Raw genomic sequence first — 23,747 nt, 5'->3', positions numbered from 1 at the left:
TCACACCAAGTCACAAACTAAAGTTACCACACAACTCCTCTGTAACTTGACTGAGGCATACAATACATACCTAACTAACCCTACAACACTGAATCGTCAGAGATACTACGATGCCAAGAAAGAGAGAGACTCACACCTGCAGATCCTAGACCATAAGTTTAATATACACCGACAGGGGAGTTTTTACAGACATGGGAATAAGGCTGGCAGACTTCTGGCAAACTTGGTGAAACTGCACACACCTAAATCCATCATAACTGCAATCAAATCTGGGACACACCTTAAGACAGACACCAAAGATATAAGGAAGGAATTCACAACATACTACAAATCACTATACACTAGTCAAAATACAAAATCAGAAGACAAGCACACATTTTGGAGTAAAGTTACCATACCCCAACTAACTGAAACACAGAGAGATAATCTTAACTCGCCCATACATATACAGGAGGTGCTGAAGGCCATTGGTACCTCAAAAATAGGAAAAGCTGCAGGACCAGACTCCCTTCCTATTGAATATTACAAGATCCTTAGCACCGATATAGCCCCAGTGCTAGCTTCCACCTACACTAGCTATTTATTAGGAAAATCTACCCCAGATGCAAGATTTACCAACGCTAACATCTGTATTCTACCAAAGCCAAACAGAGACCATACACTGACCTCCTCATATAGACTGATATCTTTGCTCAACAGCGATTATAAATTATATACCAAAATCTTGGCAAGCAGGTTGGCAAACATACTGCCAGATCTGGTGCACCCAGACCAAACTGGCTTCATTAAGAATAGATCCTCAGTAATTAACATTAGGAAAACACTTGCTGTCATAGCTCACTACTGCAACTCATATTATACAGAACATCAAAAACCCAATGTAGATGCATGTTTACTCGCCATCGAGGCCGAAAAAGCGTTCGATAGAATAGAATGGGACCACCTCTATACCTCTCTAGAACAGTTTGGCATACATGGGCACTTCCTTCAAGCACTCCAACAACTATACACTTCACCCTCAGCTTCCATACTCATTAATGGTCAAATATCCCCCTCATTCCGCCTAGAAAGAGGAACCAGACAGGGATGCCCCCTGTCGCCACTACTCTTCAATCTGGCAATTGAGCCCCTGGCATGCTACATCCGCCAACATAGTGAGGGCCTAAAAATTCACAGACAGACTGTACACTTATCTTTATATGCTGATGACCTCCTATTATATGTCCCCAATCCACACACTAACCTACCCAAAATATTACGCATCTTAGAACTATTCAGTAATGTTTCCGGTTATAAAATCAACATAGACAAATCCGAATTAACATGGCTACGTAATACAAATAAAACACAACTGCAGGGCATTGACTTTAAAGTAACTAAGGGCACCTTCACATACCTGGGAATACATCTCCATATCGATGTGAACAAATTGTACCACCTAAATATAGGCAGAACAATAACTCACATTCAAAATCAGATGACAGGCTGGAGGAATCTACCTTTATCACTCACGGTTAGAACCCAACTCCTGAAAATGATTATACTACCGAAATTACTTTATCCCCTACAGATGCTACCTCTCTTACTGACCAAACGAGATCTTAGCACCTTGTCGGCTCTGTTTGGCAAATTTGTCTGGCAACATAGAAAACCGAGAATTAATAGACTTCATCTGGCAATGCCAGTTAGGGCGGGTGGACTTGGTCTCCCTAATCTTCAATGGTACAATTGGGCATCTCTATCTAAGATAGTGGTGGGGTGGCTGACCCAATCAGATTACTTCTCTCCTCCTGTGGAAAGAGAACTCCTAACATCCATACACCCGGCCTTTCTGCCACACACATCGATGGCGACACTTCCCCCACACATAAAGCAAAACATACTTTTCAGAGACCCGCTGAGAGCCTGGGCCAAACTATGCAAAACATGGGGGAAAAAGTTCACACTTAGCAAATACTTACCGCTCCAAGAGAACCCTAACTTCATTCCAGGGTATACCACAACTGTCTTTTAACACTGGGAACAAAAGGGTTTGACCACGGTAGCATAACTGATTAACCCCCTGACACACCAGATGCACCCCTTCAACGACCTACGAACGCAGTACGCCCTCCCTATCACACACAGATTCGCTTATTTCCAGAGTAGACACTATGTGCAAAGCCTACTGACAGAGGGATTGGCTTCCCTAGACATAACCAAGATTGCTTCCCTCTACAACATGGCAGCTCAAGGACAACACTCCATATCCCCCATTTACAAACTGATAGTCGCACATCACGAACCACAAACAATGCATGACATCACTACTAAGTGGCAAGAGCAGAGGATCCCTGAAGTCACGGAAGAACATATCACACAGAGCATAACTAGGGTCAGAGTAGCCACCCTTTCAGAGAGCCTACGAGAAACGCAAACTAAATTCTTGCACCATGCATATATAACACCCCACATCCGATCCAAATGGGTTCAAGATGCTGTAGATGAGTGCCCTAAGTGCTCAGCTCATACCCCAGACTTGGTACACCTGGTATGGGACTGCCCGAAACTGCGGAGATTTTGGGGCAAGACCAGATTTTGGCTGTCAAAAGTACTCACTACAGATATAACTATAACGGTAGCTAATATATTCCTCTTTCAAGACACCTCTCCATCTCCCAACCACCAGAGGTTCTTAAACCTCGTGGTGCTCATGGCTAGGAGATTGATCCTGCAATACTGGGTTAAAAATAGGGAACCCCCCTTCAAAAAACTAATTCACGCAATATACCAGCAATTCCTGGCAGAACTTGCAGACATGCAAAGTGACCAAGATGCTAGAATTAATCATTTATGAACAAGTGGGATGCATACATTATGTACCTACCGAAGGGCCTCAGGAAAAAAGTATTACGTCCCTTTGAACACTCTGTGTTTATGCTGACTGAAAACTTGCGTAGACGCTGGTACACCTCAGAATCTGACTCTGACTCTTAAACTGACCATGACTGACTGACTTGAAGGACCCTTGGTCAAGTAAGGAGACCCATGGATGGGGACCACAGCCATCCGCCGTAGCAGAAGCCTGAATATAATTACACTTACATAGCGAAGGTACCTAGATGGTTTTATGTCTCATGTTTTGTATCTGGTGTTAATTATTGGCAATACTGCATCTGATTTTAGGGATGTTCAAGGTTTTTCAATATTTACAAACTATGTAACAGACCTGACTTACATGGGTATTGATGAGGTATTCACCAATGTGCGGTTAGTGCCTAGGAGTAAATTTCTAATATACCTCGAAATGTATAATCTTACAATGTCACTGATCTCTTTGATGCTGATTGCCATTATCTCTTACCTAATTATTTATCTTATTCTTATTATTATTTTATTTTCATTATTTATTTTATTCTTAGTTATTTTCTTTTTTTTTTTTTTCTTCTTGTTATTGAGGTTATGTTTTGTTATAACTGTTTTAAGTACAAAAAGGGGCCTGACCGCCTCGCATGGCTCAAGAAAATACTTTATGAACTTAGAACAGACCCAGCCGCATTGAAAAGTCTATACGGTGTTATACACTGTTGTGTCAAATGATGAATATAATTGTGTAATGCTATGTGATGCTGATCGGGTTTACCCTGAGAAAAATTTCAAAAATAAAGTTATTAAAAAAAAAAAGGGCCTTTTGCGGGGCATTGCCCCAAAGTAATCAGCTCTTCTACCTGTAAAGAAAAAATACAAACAACTCCCCCAACAGTAAAACCCACCACCCACACAACCAACCCCCTAAATAAAATACTAACTAAAAAAACCTATGCTCCCCATTGCCCTGAAAAGGGCATTTGGATGGGCATTGCCCTTAAAAGGGCATTTAGCTCTTTTGCAGGTGCAAAGCCCTAACTTAAAAAAATAAACCCACCCAATACACCCTTAAAAAAATCCTAACACTAACCCCCGAAGATTCACTTACCGGGAGAAACCTTCATCCAAGCGGCAAGACGTCCTCAACGAAGCTGGCAGAAGTGGTCCTCCAGATGGGCAGAAGTGGTCCTCCAGACGGGCAGAAGTCTTCATCCAGACGGCATCTTCTATCTTCATCCATCCGACGCAGAGCATCCTCTTCAAACGACGGCTTCTTCGTAATGAATATCTCTTTAAGTGACGTCATCCAAGATGGTGTCACTTAGATTCCGATTGGCTGATAGAATTCTATCAGCCAATCGGAATTAAGGTAGAAAAAATCCTATTGGCCAATCGGGATTAAGGTAGAAAAAATCCTATTGGCTGATAGGATTGAGCTTGCATTCTATTGGCTGATTGGAACAGCCAATAGAATGCCAGCTCAATCCTATTGGCTGATTGCATCAGCCAATAGGATTTTTTCTACCTTAATTCCGATTGGCTGCTAGAATTCTATCAGCCAATCGGAATCTAAGGGACACCATCTTGGAGCTGATTACATTGGGGCAATGCCCCGCAAAAGGCCCTTTTAAGGGCTATTGATAGTTTAGTTTAGGCTATGGTTTTTTTACTTTGGGGGGGGACTTTTTTTATTTTGATAGGGCTATTAGATTAGGTGTAATTAGTTTAAAGATCTGTAATTTGTTTTTTATTTTCTGTAATTTAGTGGGGGGGGGGGGTTGTGATTTACCTAATTTAATTTAATTTATTTAATTGTATTTAATTTATTTAATTGTACTGTAGTGTTAGGTGTTAGTGTAACTTAAGTTAGGTTTTATTTTACAGGTCAATTTGTATTTATTTTAGCTAGGTAGTTATTAAATAGTTAATAACTATTTAATAACTATTCTACCTAGTTAAAATAAATACAAACTTGCCTGTAAAATAAAAATAAACCCTAAGCTAGCTACAATGTAACTATTAGTTATATTGTAGCTAGCTTAGGGTTTATTTTATAGGTAAGTATTTAGTTTTAAATAGGAATAATTTAGTTAATTATAGTAATTTTCTTTAGATTTATTTAAATTATATTTGTTAGGGGGTGTTAGGGTTAGACTTAGATTTAGGGGTTAATACATTTAATATAGTGGCGGCGACGTTGAGGACGGCAGATTAGGATCTTATTAAGTATAATGTAGGTGGCAGCGATGTTAGGGGCGGCAGATTAGGGGTTAATAATATTTAACAAGTGTTTGCAAGGCAGGAGTGCGGCGGTTTAGGGGTTAATATGTTTATTATAGTGGCGGTGATGTCCGGAGCGGCAGATTAGGGGTTTAAAATTTTATTATAGTGTTTGCGATGTGGGAGAGCCTTGGTTTAGGGGTTAATAGGTAGTTTATGGGTGTTAGTGTACTTTTTAGCACTTTAGTTATTAGTTTTATGCTACAGCGTTGTAGTGTAAAACTCATAACTACTGACTTTAGAATGCGTTAGGAATCTTGGAGGTAGAGGGTGTACCGCTCACTTTTTGGCCTACCAGGACAGACTCGTAATACCAGCGCTATGGAAGTCCCATAGAAAAAAGGTTTACGAAGTTTACGTAAGTCGTTTTGCAGTAAGGCCAAAGAAGTGTGCGGTGTCCCTAAACCTGCAAGATTAGTAATAGCAGCGGTAGTGAAAAAGCAGCGTTAGGACCTGTTAACGCTGCTTTTTCAGCTTAACACAAAACTCGTAATCTAGCCGTATTGTAGATACTGTAAAATATACATATATATTATATGGATTATTTATCATTTTTTAGTACATCTATAATAATTATTTAATTTAATGAATAATATTTTTCTATATTTTATATTTAACTCCTTAATGGTCAGATATACCCTGTACGTAACTGGTTGTTAAGGGTTTTTGAGGCCTGTAATAGCATGGGTCTCGCGACCAGCAGCAAGACTACACTATTACAACCTCCCACGCTCCAGCAGGCCTCCTAGAATAGTGCAGTCTCGCTGATGTCGGCTAGAGCTACACTATTAAAAAAGCAAATCCCATTGAAAGACTAGCGACATACAGGATAAATACATACATAACGCACCTTAAGATAACTCATGTCAGGTTAGGGCACATGATGAATTAATGTGCATACAACCCGACAGGAGTACATTAATTCTTCATGTGAGCTAACCCAACATGAGTTATTGTAAGGTGTGTTATGTATATATTAAATATAAAGTATTTTAAAATATTAATAAGTAATGCAAATACTCATTATAGATGTACTAAAAAATATATAAATAATCTATAGAATATATATGTATATTTTACAGTATCTATAATAATTATTAATAATTATTAATAATTATTATTATTTTTTACAATATGTCATATTTAATATTTCCATAACTAACCTTAAGATAACTAATTCTTCATCTGCACTAACCTGACACAACGTTACACTTACACTGCACAGCCCGAAAAACAGACATATTTTATATCCCAGAATTTTTATTTATTTATATATATATATATATATATATATATATATATACAGTATATATAATGTTAATGTGAAATATATATATATATATATATATATATATATATATATACTGTATATATATATATACAATATATATATATATATATATATTCCTGTATTTGAAGAACATTGGAATGGGAAATATTAATAACTCCTGTCGGGTTAGTGCACAAGTAATAAGTGTTTTTTACTCCTGCACTCTCAATTGGGCCTCGATCCGATATAAATCGTCGCCCGCAAAAGCCGGCGACGCCAATATTTGCGCGGGTTTGGTATGCTATATACGGCGTAACTTAGAAGTTACGCGCGTATATTTCTGCCTTCGCCCGTCGTTTTTTGGCCCATAGACTGACATACAAAACACGCGCAGTTTGGTATCCAATATAAGGCGTAAGGACTTACGTGCGCAGATTTCAGAAAATCTACTCCATTCTCATCTTGCCACAAATTGAAGGCGCTGCAACCCTTGCACTGACTTAGAAACCAACGTAACTCTCTGAAGGCCTAACAAGTGCATGCTTAACAACATACATATCAGCAGCTTGATCACAAATAGTTAACCTCTTCAAAGCATTTATTATTCCTGCCCCTGCAAGTTTGTCAAACCAATCACAAAGGGGTCAATCATGGGGCACAAGGGGTCATCATGGGGCACAAGGGTCATCATGGGGCACAAGGGGTCAATCATGGGGCACAAGGGGTCATCATGGGGCACAAGGGGTCATCATGGGGCACAAGGGGTCATCATGGGGCACAAGGGGTGCTGGAAGCCCTACAATCCCCTGTTGTTCTGTCTACACATGCTGATTCTATAGTTGCTGCTGAGGTCCATGGTGATGGTGTTGCCCCTGCTGCAGCTGGTCATTGAATTACATACTGCGGAGTTCCACTGCATGTAAGTGAAACTACTACATCCCACCCCCATTCCCTTAACCACCCTAATTACTGAAAATATATCATTAGTTCAATTCATGTTTTGGTCACTATGATTTATTGACTATCATTTTGAGGAATAAAAATGGATGTTTATACCTTATGTTCACACCTTCTGTAAAAACATTATTATTTAGATATATATACCCATGTGCAGGGATAGGCAAGGTGTCCTTCACTAAAAGTCTTTACCTTAGAAAATGTCCGCCACAGCCTTGGCTCGTGCCTGTCCCTGCACATGGGTCAATTTCTATTGGATGTGAGAAACCTTGATTTACATCTTAAAAGTGAATATCACTATATGTACCCTTTATACACAACTATGTGATGTGCTTTAGAGAACATGAATATGTCATAAACATGATGATATTACCTTCCTTTTCTGGGCCATTTCCACACAGGCCTTATTATATTTTTCAAAAATATCAGTGTACTAAAACACCCCTCACATGGATGTGGATGACAATTATATGGTAAATAACAGAGGACAAGATTTAGGATGAAATATAACAATATTTTTTTTTTTAGGCTTCTTAGATGAGGGGGCTGAGGTGCCTGGAGTGGCTCTCCTGCCTCTCCTGGGTTGTGTGGATTCAGAGGATTCTGCAGGAGTGCTGGCCACAGATGAGAAGCTGGAGGCAATGTCCTGCTGGTGTGTGAAATGCTCCACCAACACACCCAACAGTTGGTTTTGTTCCCGCCATCTGTTGTCACTCTGCATCTGCATGTCCGAAATAAATCTCTGCATCTGAGATTGGTTCTGGACGATACCACTTAAAGATGCTGCCATGTCCCGTTGCAGCTCAATGGAACGCTGTAGTAAAGTCTGTTGGCTCCTGTAAAACCTGCGTTGGTCTCTCTGCATTCTCTCGCAGGTTGATGTTTGCCTCTCACAGGTTGATGTTTGCCTCCTCTGGAGGGCAATGTATTCGTCGCCGAAGTCAGAGGATCTAAAGGCTCTTCACCAGCAGGGATTCTAGGCGCAGGTTCACCTCTAGCTGCTGTTGCATCTGGAACAATGCTGGCTGGTGCCTCTGGAGGAACAATGCTGGCTGGTGCCTCTGGAGGAACAATGCTGGCTGGTGCCTCTGGAGGAACAATGCTGGCTGGTGCCTCTAGAGGAACAATGCTGGCTGGTGCCTCTGGAGGAACAATGCTGGCTGGTGCCTCAGCAGGAACAATGCTGGCTGGTGCCTCAGCAGGAACAATGCTGGCTGGTGCCTCAGCAGGAACAATGCTGGCTGGTGCCTCTGGAGGAACTACCACAGCTATATGCTCCTCTTCATATGCTTGAGCTCTTCCAAGGGAAGCGGATGGTGGAGCTCTCCGGGTGGACTGGTAGTCCCATTGAAGACTGGTGTGCGACTACTCAGCCTAACCAGTTTGTATGTCCTGGTGGTAAAAGTCCTGACTGGCCTGATATTGGGAGGGGGGGTAAAGACATCTACCCTTTGGGGATGCCTTGGTTGCCCCTCATAACAAAAAGAATAGTCCTCCGGCCAGGGCTCCTCTTCAAATCTTGGGGGCATGACATATGGGTCCTCAAAAGAGGCAATCCAACCCACCTCATGCCTGGGAGCATACTGTTGAGGGATTCTCTGGCCTGGTGGTAGTGGTGGAGCCATCCTCTGGCCTGCTGGTTGTGCTGGAGCCATCCTCTGGCCTGCTGGTTGTGCTGGAGCCATCCTCTGGCCTGCTGGTTGCGGTGGATGCATGGCCGTTTGCACCCTGGTGACAGGAGGTTCTGTGGAGGAGTCAAATGATGATAGGTATTAGTACAATCATATATATATCCATGTGGGCATACAATGTACATTGATACATGCTAGGGCCTATACTCATTCTCATGTCAAACTCTATAACATGCATGTGCACATTGTGATTTGTGATTTGAGGGATTTTAATATGCAAAATATACATGTATGTGTTTCATACAATAGTTCTGTGTACATGTCAGTGATGGAGAAAATGTGTTCTTTAAGTGACACTATGGTCACACAATTTCCTTTAGCCTGATGTAGGCACATAACGTGCTTTCTTGAGATAAAAGTATTGTGATGGCTATAGTGTCCATTTACTGAAAGCTCTACATGTGGCTTGTGGCCTGTGTTACTCCGAGACATGTTAGTATTTCACTATTCCACCTCATATCATGAATTTCAATGTGTTAAGTAGCATTAAATGGACATTAAACCCATTTTTATTCTTTCATGATTCAGCTAGAGCATGCAATTTTAAACAACTTTGTAATTTACTTCCATTACCTAATTTGCTTCATTCTCTTGATATTCTTAGCTGAAAAGCATATCTAGATAGGCTCAGAAGCTGCTGATTGGTGGCTGCACATCAATGCCTCATGTGATTGGCTCACCCATGTGCATTGATATTTAATAAACAAAGAATAACAAAATAATGAAGCACATTACATAATAGAAGTTAATTGGGATGTTGTTTAAAACTGTATTCTCTATCTGAATAATGACATAAAAAGCTTTGGTTTAATGTCCCTTTAATGTGAAATATAATTGTAGATGTTTTTGTTAGTAGGCCAAATACCACGCTCCTCATTGTGTACATGAATGTGTGACATTAAAGGATGTTATATCTCAAATACATATAATACTGGTGTGTGGGATGTTACTCACCAGCATGCTGTGCTGATGTTGCAGTCCCTAAGTCACGAGCCCCTGGAAGTCCACGGACTGCTGTGACGCTCAGGGACATGCGAATGAGCTCCTGCCACTCATTATATTCCGCCTCCTGGTCAGGGTCGGCTCTAAGGGGGGGCATTGGGGGGCAATGCCCCCCCAAATGGAATGCTGTGCCCCCAGGGCAAAAGAAGTGATTTAAAAAAAAAAAAATTTAAATTTTAAAAGTGACGGAACATCCAGGGTCCCAAATGTTGCATCAACCATTTGCAGCCACTGGAGGGCCTAGCTAATCTCTTTACTCTCCTCTATTTACAACCAGATAACAAATAAAGTTGCATTTCCCTGCTGGTGCTCTCACAGTTAACCTAGGGCTTGCAATGCCCCTCCTCCTGCTAGCCCACTTTCTACAGACCTCTGCAGGAAGTGCTGGGAGAAGCTAACAGTCAGTGAGAGGGAAGGCAGAAGTAATGCAAATAAAGTTGCATTTCCCTGCTGGTGCTCTCACAGTTAACCTAGGGCTTGCAATGTCCCTCCTCCTGCTAGCCCACTTTCTACAGACCTCTGCAGGAAGTGCTGGGAGAAGCTAACAGTCAGTGAGAGGGAAGGCAGAAGTAATTTTGTGAAAACACAGCCGTATAACCAATGTGTGTGTGAGAGTAGTATCCCTTCCCTATTGTGCCTTATATCCTGGCAGCCACAGATGTGTGCATTGTGCCTGCTTTATCTGCAGTGATCAGTGTAAAATGTGTGTCAGATTATAGGTGCTCAAATACACACAATTCAAATGTAGCTGTAGGACAATGAGTGAAATAGCCTTATGTTTATTACTTACATGTTTCAAAACATCTCCTATTTGTCCCCAAGGTTGTTTTATTATATATATATATATATATATATATATACACACACACATACATACATACATACACACAATACACACACTGTGTGTATATATATATATATTGTTTGTGTGTATATATATATATATATATATATATATATATATATATATATATATGTGTGTATATACATATATACTGTGTGTATGTGTGTGTGTATATATATATATATATATACACACACACAGTGTGTGTGTGAGTATGTATATATATATATATATATATATATATATATACTGTGTGTGTTTATGTGTGTATATATTTATATATATATGTGTGTGTGTATATGTATGTGTGTATATATATATATATATATATATATATATATATATATAATTTGTGTGTATATACATACTATATATACTGTGTGTGTGCTGGTAAATATCATTAATAATATCTGTACAAGTAATGTACTGCTTGGCACTCAAACTTATTGTCACGTAAAAGCTTATTTGATCATTAGTAGGGTCATTGGTAGAGCTACACATGCAAACAGTGTCCACTGGCTGTGTCATATGTGGGAGACATTCCTGAGATATGACAAATGTAACCCCTGCACTGCCATAAATCTAGTAAATGTAACTGCTGCGGCACTGCCAGACATCTTATAAATGTAACCCCTATACTCCTTGAGATATGACACATGTAACCGCTGCACTTCCAGAAATATAAACAAATCTAACTCCTGCACAGCCAGAGATCTGATAAATGTAACCCCTGGACTGCCACAGTAGGACTGCTCTTATTTTGACTCTCATACATGTTTTTTAAATGCGTGCCCCCTCGTGAAAAAAAAGGCCCCCCATTTCATTCGTTCTGGAGCCGACCCTGCTCCTGGTGAGGACCACCGCCTGTTCCCCTCTGCTGCATGGCTTCTTGGCCCATTTTCTCCTTGACCCGCCTCTTGCATTCATTCCACCTTTTCTTGAGCCCATCCACATTCCTCCTCTGCTGGGCCACCTCGTTGACTACCTCCTCGACCCTCAGCCAAGCATTTTTGCGCCTTCGGGCAACTCCTTTGCCCTTCTCTTGGCCAAAGAGGGCGGTGTGGTTCTCCAGGACGGCCTGGACTAGTGCAAGGTTTTCTGCAAAAGATAAGTTGGGGCACCTCATGCGCTCCTCGTCCTGGGCCGCCTGGCTCCCGCCTGGTGTGGGTTCCTCCCTATCCTCTCCCTCCTCCCCCCTTCTATCCCCATGTGCACCCTCTGTCCCTCTTCTGAGTGTGCCTGACCCCACTCCCATCCTCCCTTCTAACTCTCCCGCCTCCACTCACTCCCTGACGGGGACCCTGCTGCTCCTCCTGTCCATAATCCTCTCCCTGCAACTCCCCTTCCCTCCTCACCCCCGCCCTAGCTCTCCCTGTCATCCTCAAACTACACACACTCGCACACTCACACTCACTCCCACTTCAATCACACACAATCACAACCAAACACTCAGCCTATCACACTGTAAAATATAAATAAAATGTGTGAGGTGTTAGAAAAAAAAAAGTGTTGTGTATTTTGTATATGTGTGTATTGAAAATGTGTGCAATATGTAAAAAAAAGTGTAAGTAAATGTACAGGCTTACCAATCCAACAGTCCGACCTAACTAACTTAATGAAATGCTCCTCTCTCACTACTCTTACCACTAATCTCTACTCACTGTATTGTGCTGTAGCTCCAAGAACCAACCAAACACACTAAAGAAAATGGCCGCTGTGCATGGGTTTATGTATGAATTTTGAATGGCGTAATTACGTGTCACATCTTTTAGAATTGGCCGTTGTTTTTTATGATTCGTAGCCTAATTTGCATAAAACTACACTTTATTGAGACTTTACGTGAACAAAATACTGGCGTAAGTACTTGCGACGACTAAAATGTGTATTTGCGCACATTTTAGTGGATCGCAGGTTTTTCCTACTTACACCAGTTTAGCATCTGATGGCACAGTATATTGAATAGGTCGAGTTGCGAAGTGAAATTACGGGCGGCGCGGGTTACCTCGCTTGCGCCAAAAACTATGCCGTATATTGGATCGCGCCCTTGATGTCTATGGGGAGGATAATTTAGTCACGAAATCCAAAATCCTTTGGTTAGAGAGTGTCGAATTTCGCTCACATGCAAAAGTTTTACTTTCAACTTGTAATACAACTTGCAAAAAGATAACTTCTAGCGATGTTTACACTCGAGTGGGAGCATAAAATAGCGGGCCACTTGTAACCTAGTCCTATATGTTTTAACCCTTAAAAATATTTGTATTTCAACAATCTCAAACACTTGCTGAACAGTTATCAGTCAAAATAACAAACTAGAATTTATTTGCATAGCTTTCCCTTACAGCATTAAACAACCAATTATCTTTTTCTTAAAGGTACAGTAAAGTCATAATTAGACAGTCATGATTTAGACAGAGCATACAATTATATTATTCTATTATTTAATGTGCTTCCTTCTCTTGTTATCCTTTTCTGAAAGGTTTATCAAGGTAAGTTCAGGAGCAGCAAAGAAACTAGGTTCTAGCTGCTGATTGGTGGCTGCATTCATATACCAATTGTCATTAGCTCACCCATGTGTTTAGTTAGAAACCAGTAGTGCATTGCTGCTCCTTCAACAAATGATGCCAAGAGAATGAAACAAATTTGATAATAGAAGTAAACTGGAAAGTTGTTTAATATTGTATGTTCTACCTAAATCATAAAAGAAAATTTGGGTTTCATGTCCCTTTAAGATGTGTTTATTGATACTACAAAAACATGTGTGTTGGTGGTCTAAATGATGTAAAATAGCTTTATATCATACTTACACTGATGTTTGCCTCAGATGTTTTTCAGTTCTGGTTTGTGAAGCCATTTAGGATATAAAGGTCAAATTGAAATGTGCATGGGCGCATTTCAATTTGAAATAGAAGCATTTTTGCAATATACTTCAGTTAGCAAAAATGCTTTTAGTAAAAATGATTACTGTTTTTCAGTGGCATACACACATATTCTGTGATGGCCATGCACGTGTATTCAAACACTATGGGGTAGATTAAGACTTTTTGTTTCAGACTTGCCTGAAATGGAAATTAAGCTGCTCCTTAACTTCTCCGCCACGTAAATCATCTCGATCTGATCCGATCGGGATGATTGACACCCCCTGCTAGCGGACGATTGGCCATGAGTGTGCAGGGGGGGCATTACACAAGCATTTCACAAGAAATGCTTGTGTAATGTTATCGGCATTTAGCGAGGTCGAGTGGACATGATTCGCTACATCGAATCATGTCTGCTCGACCTGTTATAAATCTACTCCTATGCCTGCTCAAAAAGCTAGAGGTGGTGTATATTGCTCTGTGAATATGTCATTTGTGCTGACTCTCTGTGGTGCTGTGTTTGAATACTGATGCACAAGCTTTCACAGCATATGTGTGTATGCTGCAGAAAAACAAGCAGTCAAATTTCAATAGCCCAATCACTCATGCATTATATTTTTTATATTTCTGTCCAGTAAAAGGACACAAAGGTGAAAAAAGGAAGAAAATAAAAATAGTTGTGTAATCAAGTCATTATAAATGTATATGACAGGAATTTAATGTCAACGTTTACAAAAGTGGCGCAAATATACAGATTACAAGTAAAGCACAACCTAAAGTGCAGGGTCCATTATCCTTATCGTGACCATGTGCTAAGAATAGTGCATAATCTGTTATTACAAGTGAATGGGGGTAAAAGGGTTACCAGAGAATATTGACTTTTTTTTAGCAAGCCCTGTACTTTGAATGGACAGCAGGCTGCGCTATTATCGTACATATTACAAGAGGTGAATTAAAGGGCCATGATACCCACATTTTTTCTTTCATGATTTAGAAAGAGAATGCATTTTTAAACATCTTTCTAATTTACTTCTATTATCTAATTTGTTTTATTCTCTTGATATTCATTGCTGAAAAGCATATCTAGATATGCTCAGTAGCTGCTGATTGGTTGCTGCACATAGAAGCCTCATGTGATTGGCTCACCCATGTGCATTGCTTTTTCTTCAAATAAGGATATCTAAAAAATGAAGCAAAATAAATAATAGAAGTAAATTATAATGTTGTTTAAATTTGTATGTTCTATCTGGATCATGAAAGAAAGATTTTGGGTTTAGTGGCCCTTTAAGTGTTAAGTGCTAGTGTTTGAATATATGCAAAACAAAACATGTATAATATCTTAAACCAGCCATTTGATTTGCAGCATTTGCAAGTTACAGATTTTGCTTTTTGGCCTTTCAAGGGAGCTTGGGTCAAGCACATTTTTTTACACAAATAAAAGAGGTGTTTAATGGCCTTTTTTAATAATAAGCTAAGCATAACTATTTCACTGAGAACTCTCAAGTGTTACGATTACTGAATATAATATAAAGGCATGGTGTGCACTTTACAATGGTTTGGGCCTTACGTTATTGAGGTTTCAAGCAGATTACAGCAGTTAGTTGTGTGGTGACAATACACCGGTTCTCTATTATAATTTTCTTCTTGGATACGTAACTGTTCATTTCCCTTTTAGAGTGTCCATGTGGCCCGGTAATGCTGTTCTTTGTCCTGGACAGTTCAGAAAGCGTTGGGCTTCAGAACTTCACTCTGGAGAAGGAATTTATTATTCGTGTGATTAGCAAGATCACCAAGAAAGGTGGAAATAAGGTAATATCCATATTATATAACCATAATATGCAAAATAAAATCTGTTTGGTGGTTTAATAACACTGTTTAAAAGAAGCATTTAAAATATGAGTATTAGAATGAAATGGGTTGAGGTAAAAATGAAATTCACTATGACTACTTCAGAGAAAGAGAATAATGTTCAAGTGACAAGTATCTTCTTTTCATGGCATTGGTGGACATCTAGTGGCTAAAGGTGGTACTGCTTGCTTGTCTCGGAAGCCAACACACAGTAAATTGCTTATAATACACATTTTAAATTTGATTGGTTAGAACAGGAGGGAAAGGATGGCTGATTGGATTCATCTGGCTGGAATATATTTGAATGTACATGAGTACAAATTACATATGATGGGGTGCCTAAACATACATTTTAATGAAATAAATATTTAAGTTGCATGATAAAGTGAAACTTCCTCCAGCCTCCCAGAAAGGACAGCAAACATTAACATTTATTTCCAGGCATCCATCATATGCCATTTGCAATCATGTACATTCAAATATATACCAACCAGATGCATCCAATCAGCCATCTTTTCCCTCCTGTTCTAATCAATCACATTTAAAATGTGTATTATAAGCAATTTACTGTATGTTGGCTTCTGAGACAAGCAACCAGTACTGCCTTTAGCCACTAGATGTCCACCAATGCCAGGAAAAGAAGATACTTGTCATATTTTTTTTTTATATGGTCACTTTTACATCATTTTCTTTCACTGAAAAAGTCATAGTGAATTATGTTATAGAACCAGCAATGAAATACACATTTCTTCTAGCACACAATTAAGAGTTTCAGTTCATTGTCTTGATCAAAAGTAACTAAGTTTATCTGATTTCTACCTATCTAAATAAACTTGATTTTAGTTCCTACAACTGTCCAAGTTCACCTTAATATTTACTATGGTGTTCAATGGATCTTAGCAACTCTTTTTTACATTAAAAATACTATGAATACTACCAAGTTAAAAAAAAAAATGTAAACTATAATGCATCAATTTAGAGTAGTTTCCCCCTCAATGCCCCTTTTTACTGTTTTTCTTTGTCTGGAACTTATAGCAGTGATGCAGTGAATTCTACCCCTACAAGTTTGCTGACACATAATACAGTGCACTTATTGATAACCTAACCATATGCTTTCACTTATTGTGAAGATATTTGTTGAAACATGGATTGTCTAGTGCCAGATTTATTGCTAAAGCTATTCCTGCTTAGAAAATTTTGAGATCTCTCTTTTAGGAAGTGCTTAGTGCTCCTTGTTATGTAATCAGACTTACAGCTTTTCCTTGTTCATACACCTGCAGGTATGTTATTTATTTCTGTGGGGTTTTTTTGTTTTGTTTTTTAATTTTGTTTTTATTAAATCACCCAAATAAGGAAATGGTTGGCACACGTGTGGCTATCATTCAATACAGCCATGGAGGGAAACAGGAACTGCTTTCTATGGATGACCCAAACATTAAAACTCTGGCTCAGTTTAAGAGGTGAGGTTTGTAGATCTTAAACAACATTAAACCTCTCTTGTTTGTGAAACATTGTGCTTTGTCCCACACTCCGTTGAGAGACCAAAGAGCAAAATATGTAACCTAGATTTCCAAATTGCCTTAAAGGAACATTTAACTGTTTTGTCCACCTACAGTAGTATGGTTACTATTCACCACACTACTGTTTTTTCCTCCTGTGCCTGCAGCTCTCTTCAAAGTCATTCTCTTATTGTAGTACTTCCCAAGTGCTGGTTAGTGAATCTATTTACCTTCATACTGGGTGCTGCCATCTTGGAATTTAGGTATTAATGTACAATGTGACAGAAATGGTGCACATTCACAGATCTCTGATATTGTTGTGTCATGGGGGCATATGTATCAATGTGCGATCGGACATGATACGAAGCAGCGTATCATGGCCGCTGCACATCGCTACACATAGATAAATGCCGACAGCATACGCTGTCGGCATTTATCATTGCAACAGCAGTTTTTGTGAACTGCTGGTGCAATGCCGCCCCCTGCAGATTCGCAGCCAATCGGCCACTAGCAGGGGGTGTCGATCAACCCGTTCGTATTCGATCGGGTTGCTTTCTGTCCGCCGCCTCAGAGCAGGCGGACAAGTTATGGAGCAGCGGTCTTTAGACCGCTGCTTCATAACTTCTGTTTCCGGTGAGCCTGAAGGCTGAACTGAAACAAGGGGCCTCAAGCTCCATACAGAGTTTGATAAATATGCCCCATGGAATTCAGTTTAGCTTGCACAATTAACATGACTGCCTAATATGTTTGAATGCAGTTTGTTTGTTTTTTCAAATTAACCAATAATATTAATTCATAAGTTAACAGTTAATAATCTCATCATTTTGAATCACTTTGTAATTAACATACTTAAACTGACGAATACTTCACAGCAATCAAACATGAACAATTTCTGGATTTATTTTAGTTTCGCTTTTAAAAAATATCTTAATATTACCTTATTTTTAGTGCTGTAAAGAAGATGAATTGGATGGCGGGTGGGACATACACTGGTGAGGCATTAGATTTCGCCAAACAAACATTGGAGGAGTCCATACTTACCCATAAAGTGGCTGTGGTGCTGACCGATGGAAGGTCTGATACACGGGATCGCAAATCTCTGGCTTCCCTGTGCACAATTCCAAATATGAAGGTATGTTGCAGACATGATCTCTGGAGGTCTGTAAACAAATGGGATTGGATTCCCTGGAAAGAAATGCTTGTATAGCACTCTTTGCCCAGACTGATCATAGAGGCAAAACATTTTTTTGTATTTAAAATGTATCTTTTATTGAGCACTTAAAAGATGGGTGAACACAAACATTTTAAAAGAGTAAACAATGAGACCTGCTTGATACTGGTTGGCCTTTATCACATGAAAATCATATCAGGATTCACTAATAGTTAGTAAACAATCTCCACTTATTGGGGTAGCAAGTAACAGGTAGGCTATGCGTGTTAATTATATCTTATCAGCCTCTAGTGTGTTAGAATTATATCATATTTCTCCAACATTGGTGTTTCCGGTCCACGGCGTCATCCTTACTTGTGGGATATTCTCTTCCCCAACAGGAAATGGCAAAGAGTCCCAGCAAAGCTGGTCACATGGTCCCTCCTAGGCTCCGCCCACCCCAGTCATTCTCTTTGCCGTTGCACAGGCAACATCTCCACGGAGATGGTTAAGAGTTTTTTTTTTTGGTGTTTAAATGTAGTTTTTATTCTTCTATCAAGTGTTTGTTATTTTAAAATAGTGCTGGTATGTACTATTTACTCTGAAACAGAAAAGGATGAAGATTTCTGTTTGTAAGAGGAAGATGATTTTAGCAGACAGTAACTAAAATCGATTGCTGTTTCCACATAGGACTGTTGAGATGAAGTAACTTCAGTTGGGGGAAACAGTTAGCAGACTTTTCTGCTTAAGGTATGACTAGCCATATTTCTAACAAGACTGTGTAATGCTGGAAGGCTGTCATTTCCCCTCATGGGGACCGGTAAGCCATTTTCTTAGTCAAACAAACAGAATAAAGGGCTTATTATGGGCTAAAAAACTGGCAGACATTTTTATGGGCTAAATCGATTGCTTTATTTGTGCATATTATTCAGATTTAGGCTAACATTTGACATTTATAATCTTGGGGAACGCTTATAAAATGGCAGGCACTGTATTGGACACCTTTTTCAGTCAGGGGGCCTTTCTAGTTATAGACTGAGCCTCATTTTCGCGCCATTAATGCGCAGTTGTTTTTTGAGAGCAGGGCATGCAGATGCATGTGTGAGGATCTAAGAATCTTTTAGCTTTTAGAAGGCGTCATTTGGTATCGTATTCCCCTCAGGGCTTGGTTGGGTCTTAGCAAAGACTATAGCTGGGACTGTATAGGGGTTAAATTGAAAAACGGCTCCGGTTCCGTTATTTTAAGGGTTAAAGCTCTGAAATTTGGTGTGCAATACTTTTAAGGCTTTAAGACACTGTGGTGAAATTTTGGTAATTTTTGAACAATTCCTTCATACTTTTTCACATATTCAGTAATAAAGTGTTTTCTGTTTGAAATTTAAAGTGACAGTAACGGTTTTATTTTAAAACGTTTTTTGTGCTTTGTTGACAAGTTTAAGCCTGTTTAACATGTCTGTACCTTCAGATAAGCTATGTACTATATGTATGAAAGCCAATGTGTCTCCCCATTTAAATTTATGTGATAATTGTGCCATAGCGTCCAAACAAAGTAAGGACAGTACTGCCACAGATAATGATATTGCCCAAGATGATTCCTCAAATGAGGGGAGTAAACATGATACTACATCATCTCCTACTGTGTCTACACCAGTTTTGCCCATGCAGGAGGCCCCTAGTACATCTAGTGCGCCAATACTTATTACCATGCAACAATTAACGTCTGTAATGGATAACTCCATAGCAAATCTTTTATCCTAAATGCCTACTTATCAGAGAAAGCGCGATTGCTCTGTTTTAAACACTGAAGAGCAAGAGGACGCTGATGATAATTGTTCTGTCATACCCTCACACCAATCTGAAGGGGCCATGAGGGAGGTTTTGTCTGATGGAGAAATTTCAGATTCAGGAAAAATTTCTCATCAAGCTGAACCTGATGTTGTGACATTTAAATTTAAATTAGAACATCTCCGTGTGTGATGATAGCAGGATGTGATGTCACTAGCATGTGGGCGGGGCTTAGGTCCGGTGTCTGTGTCGCAGTTAGTTTAGTACAATCAACCTGTCTGGATGTGTATTGCTATGCTCTGTAATAAAATAGAGTTGTACCATCATTGCTGTGTCCTGCATATGTCCTGCATCTCATGACATGGTGTCAGAAGTTCTGGACTACGCTTCTGTTTCTGATGATGACGATGTCAAAGTTTACCCCACCTGAGCCTTTTGACTTTTCTCAGCCTGCAGCTTGGCCCACATGGCGTCAGCGGTTTCAGCGCTTCAGGATTGCATCCAAACTGAACAAGGAGAGTGGTGAAGTACAAGTTAATTCTCTTTTATATTCTATGGGGAAAGATGTAGAGCCAGTGTTCAATGCTTTTACTTTCCAAGAAGGGGACGAAGTTAACTTTGATATAGTTATGGATAAACTCAGTGCCCACTTTGTGCCCAAAAGAAATGTGATTCATGAGAGAGCTTGTTTTCACAAACGTAATCAGCGTGTGGGAGAATCTGTGGAGTCATTTGTGCGCAGCCTGTATGAATTAGCTGAATTCTGTGAGTTTGGTGTTGCTAAAGAAGAGCAAATCAGAGACAGAATAGTTATTGGAATTGCAGATGCTGAAGTCTCCCTGAAGCTGCAGTTAGAGCCTGATTTAACGTTAGACGGGGCTATTAGGATGGCCCGCCAGAGTGAACTGGTGAAAAAGCAAAGTGCTGATCTGAGGTCTGAGAGTATTGTGGATGAAGTGCAACAGTCTAGGAAAATTACTAGTGAAAGGCACAGTGTGAGCGGTAGATCTAAAGTACTGGAAAGGCCTAGAAGTGGATGGGCGCAACATGGCCGATGCACACGGTGCTACCGGGCTCATGATCAGAGTGCTATATGCCCGGCCAGAGATAAAAGATGCAGAAAATGTAACAGAATAGGCCATTTTGAAGTGGTGTGTAAAACTGAATACATTAAGGAGATGCAAGTGGACAGTGACCAGGAGGGTCAGGAAGTGTCTTTTGTGGGGTCTGTTGTGGAACGGACAAGCTCAGAGGAAGATTGGAAAGTTACCTTTACTGTAATGGGAGCCAAGGTTGATTTTAAGATTGACACAGGAGCTGATATCACTGTAATGTCTTTTGCTGAATTTATGAAACTGCCTCGACAGCCCCAGCTGGCGAAGGTTACTACAAATGTTCATAGTCCTGGTGGCCGCATTGATTGTGTGGGGAAATTTCTTGCCAGCTGTGAGTACAAACAAAGGAAGTTCACCATGTGGGTGCATGTGATCCGAGGTCAGTGTGTTAACAGTTTATTGAGCAGAAAAGCAGCCTGTGACTTGGGCCTCGTGGCCAGAGTGAATGAGATCTCTGAAGATATGTTTGGCGAGTTGGGCCTACTGAGCTGCAAACCTGTCCGTATAGCACTTAAAAGTGACGCAGTCCCGTACAGTATTTCTACTCCTCGTAGAATTCCGTTCCCGCTCATGCCTCAAGTGGAGAAAGAGCTCATGCGCATGAAGTCTATGGGGGTTATTGAAGAGGTTGTTGAAGCAACTGATTGGTGTGCCCCCATTGTTCCAGTTGCAAAGAAAAATGGAAAGGTGCGCATCTGTGTGGACCTGAAAAGGTTGAATGAGGCAGTGAAGAGGGAGAGATTTGTGCTGCCGACACTGGAAGATATAGCCCCGAAGTTGGCTGGGGCGAAGTTCTTTTCCACATTAGACGCTTCTAGCGGCTTTTGGCAGATCCCCCTGGATCCAAAGTGCCGCAAACTGACTACCTTTATCACTCCGGTAGGTCGGTTCTGTTTCTGCAGACTTCCTTTTGGGATATCCTCCGCTCCTGAGATCTTTCAGAGGGAAATGAGTTCTCTCCTGAGTGGCCACGTGGGCACAGCAGTCGTCATGGATGACATTCTAGTGTATGGGTCTACAGTGGAGGAGCATGATCAGCGTTTGAGTTGTGTGCTGCAGGCTATCAAAGAGTCTGGGCTGAAGCTGAATAAAGAAAAATGTCATTTTAGGAAAACTGAATTATGCTACTTTGGGCATATCATCAACGGGGATGGCATCAAGCCGGACCCCGAGAAAATTCGGGCTATCGAACAGATGAAAAGCCCTTCGGATGTACATGAGCTGAGACAGATATTGGGCCTTGTAAATTATGTGGGCAAGTTTCTTCCAGATTTATCTACAGTTTTGCACCCTATCACAGAGTTGCTTAAGAAAGATGTTGCCTGGGTCTGGGGACCCTCACAAGAAAAAGCGTTCCTGCATGCTAAGTCCCTGCTGGGGTCTGCCCCAGTGCTGGGGTTCTACGACCCTTCAAAAAAGACTGTGGTTAGTGCTGATGCAAGCAGTTATGGGTTGGGGGCTGCACTCCTGCAACTGAATGACAACAAACTACAGCCCATCGCCTACTGTTCCCGCACACTGACGGCTGCGGAGTCAAAATACGCTCAAATTGAGAAAGAGTGCCTGGCTGCAGTTTGGGCCTGTGAGCGCTTTCAGCGTTATCTAGTGGGTTTGGAGAAATTTAGTCTGGAAACTGACCACAAACCGCTAGTCCCTCTTATCAATTCTTATGACATCGACAAAACACCCTTGAGATGCCAGAAACTTTTAATGAGACTACTCAGGTTCAGTGTTCAGGCAGTGCATGTGCCGGGGAAGCAGCTGGTTGTGGCAGATACACTGTCCAGGCTCCCGCTGGCTGCTGCTGAAGAATCCTCCACAGAGTCGGATGTAAAAGTGTATGTTGATTCAGTTCTGGCCTCTAAGTCCATTTCTTCAAGGAAACTGGAAGAGATAAAGAAAGAGACATATTTGGACACAGATCTGCAAGAAGTTATAAGGTACATAAGAGATGGCTGGCCCGAGAGCCGGGCAGCCTGGATGTCTTTAAATGCTTACCAGCCAGAGAGGTCACAGCTCACGGAGCTGGAGGGGTTGGTGCTGTTCCAAGACCGTATTGTAATTCCTGTCAGCATGAGGAAGGAGATGTTAAACAGGATTCACGATGGCCACTTAGGCATTACAAAGTGCAGAGAAAGAGCAGCTACAGCTGTGTGGTGGCCTGGGATCAGCTCCGACATTGCAAATCACGTGTCTAAATGTGCCTTTTGCCGGGAACGCCGGCCTACTCAGAGAAGGGAGCCCTTAATGTCTACTCCGCTGCCTGCGGGGCCGTGGCAGAAAATAGCTGCTGATTTGTGCGAACTGCACGGAAAAAAGTTTCTTGTTGTTATCGACTACTATTCCAGGTATTTGGAAATAGCACCCCTGAATGATATCACAAGTCAGGCCGTTATCATTCGCCTGAAGAGCTTGTTCGCCCGCTGGGGCATTCCAATGGAGCTGGTGAGTGATAATGGCATGCAGTTTGCTTCTACAGAGTTCAGTGCTTTCAGCAGGGAATATGATTTTGTACATTCCACGTCAAGTCCACATTATCCGCAGGCCAACGGAATGGCTGAAAGGGCAGTTCAAACAACAAAATTCATCCTAAAGCAATCTGAA

At 40.7% G+C, this 23,747-nt stretch overlaps 1 protein-coding gene across 1 annotated transcript in view; it reads left to right on the top strand.

The window, feature by feature from the left end:
• LOC128660438 (collagen alpha-1(VI) chain-like) overlaps positions 1 to 17,054 on the top strand; it is a 303,740-nt gene extending 286,686 nt beyond the window's left edge. The window contains exons 30-31 of the transcript XR_008402529.1: positions 15,422 to 15,555; positions 16,948 to 17,054. The gene's annotated coding sequence lies outside the window, so the exon portion shown is untranslated. The remainder of the gene's footprint in view (positions 1 to 15,421; positions 15,556 to 16,947) is intronic.
• The last annotated feature ends 6,693 nt before the right edge of the window (positions 17,055 to 23,747 follow it).

The sequence above is a fragment of the Bombina bombina genome, chromosome 5 (assembly GCF_027579735.1).
Source record: "Bombina bombina isolate aBomBom1 chromosome 5, aBomBom1.pri, whole genome shotgun sequence".
NCBI classification, from domain to species: domain Eukaryota; kingdom Metazoa; phylum Chordata; class Amphibia; order Anura; family Bombinatoridae; genus Bombina; species Bombina bombina.
Note: the sequence above shows the minus strand (reverse complement) of the source record. Positions and strands in the feature narration are given on the sequence as shown.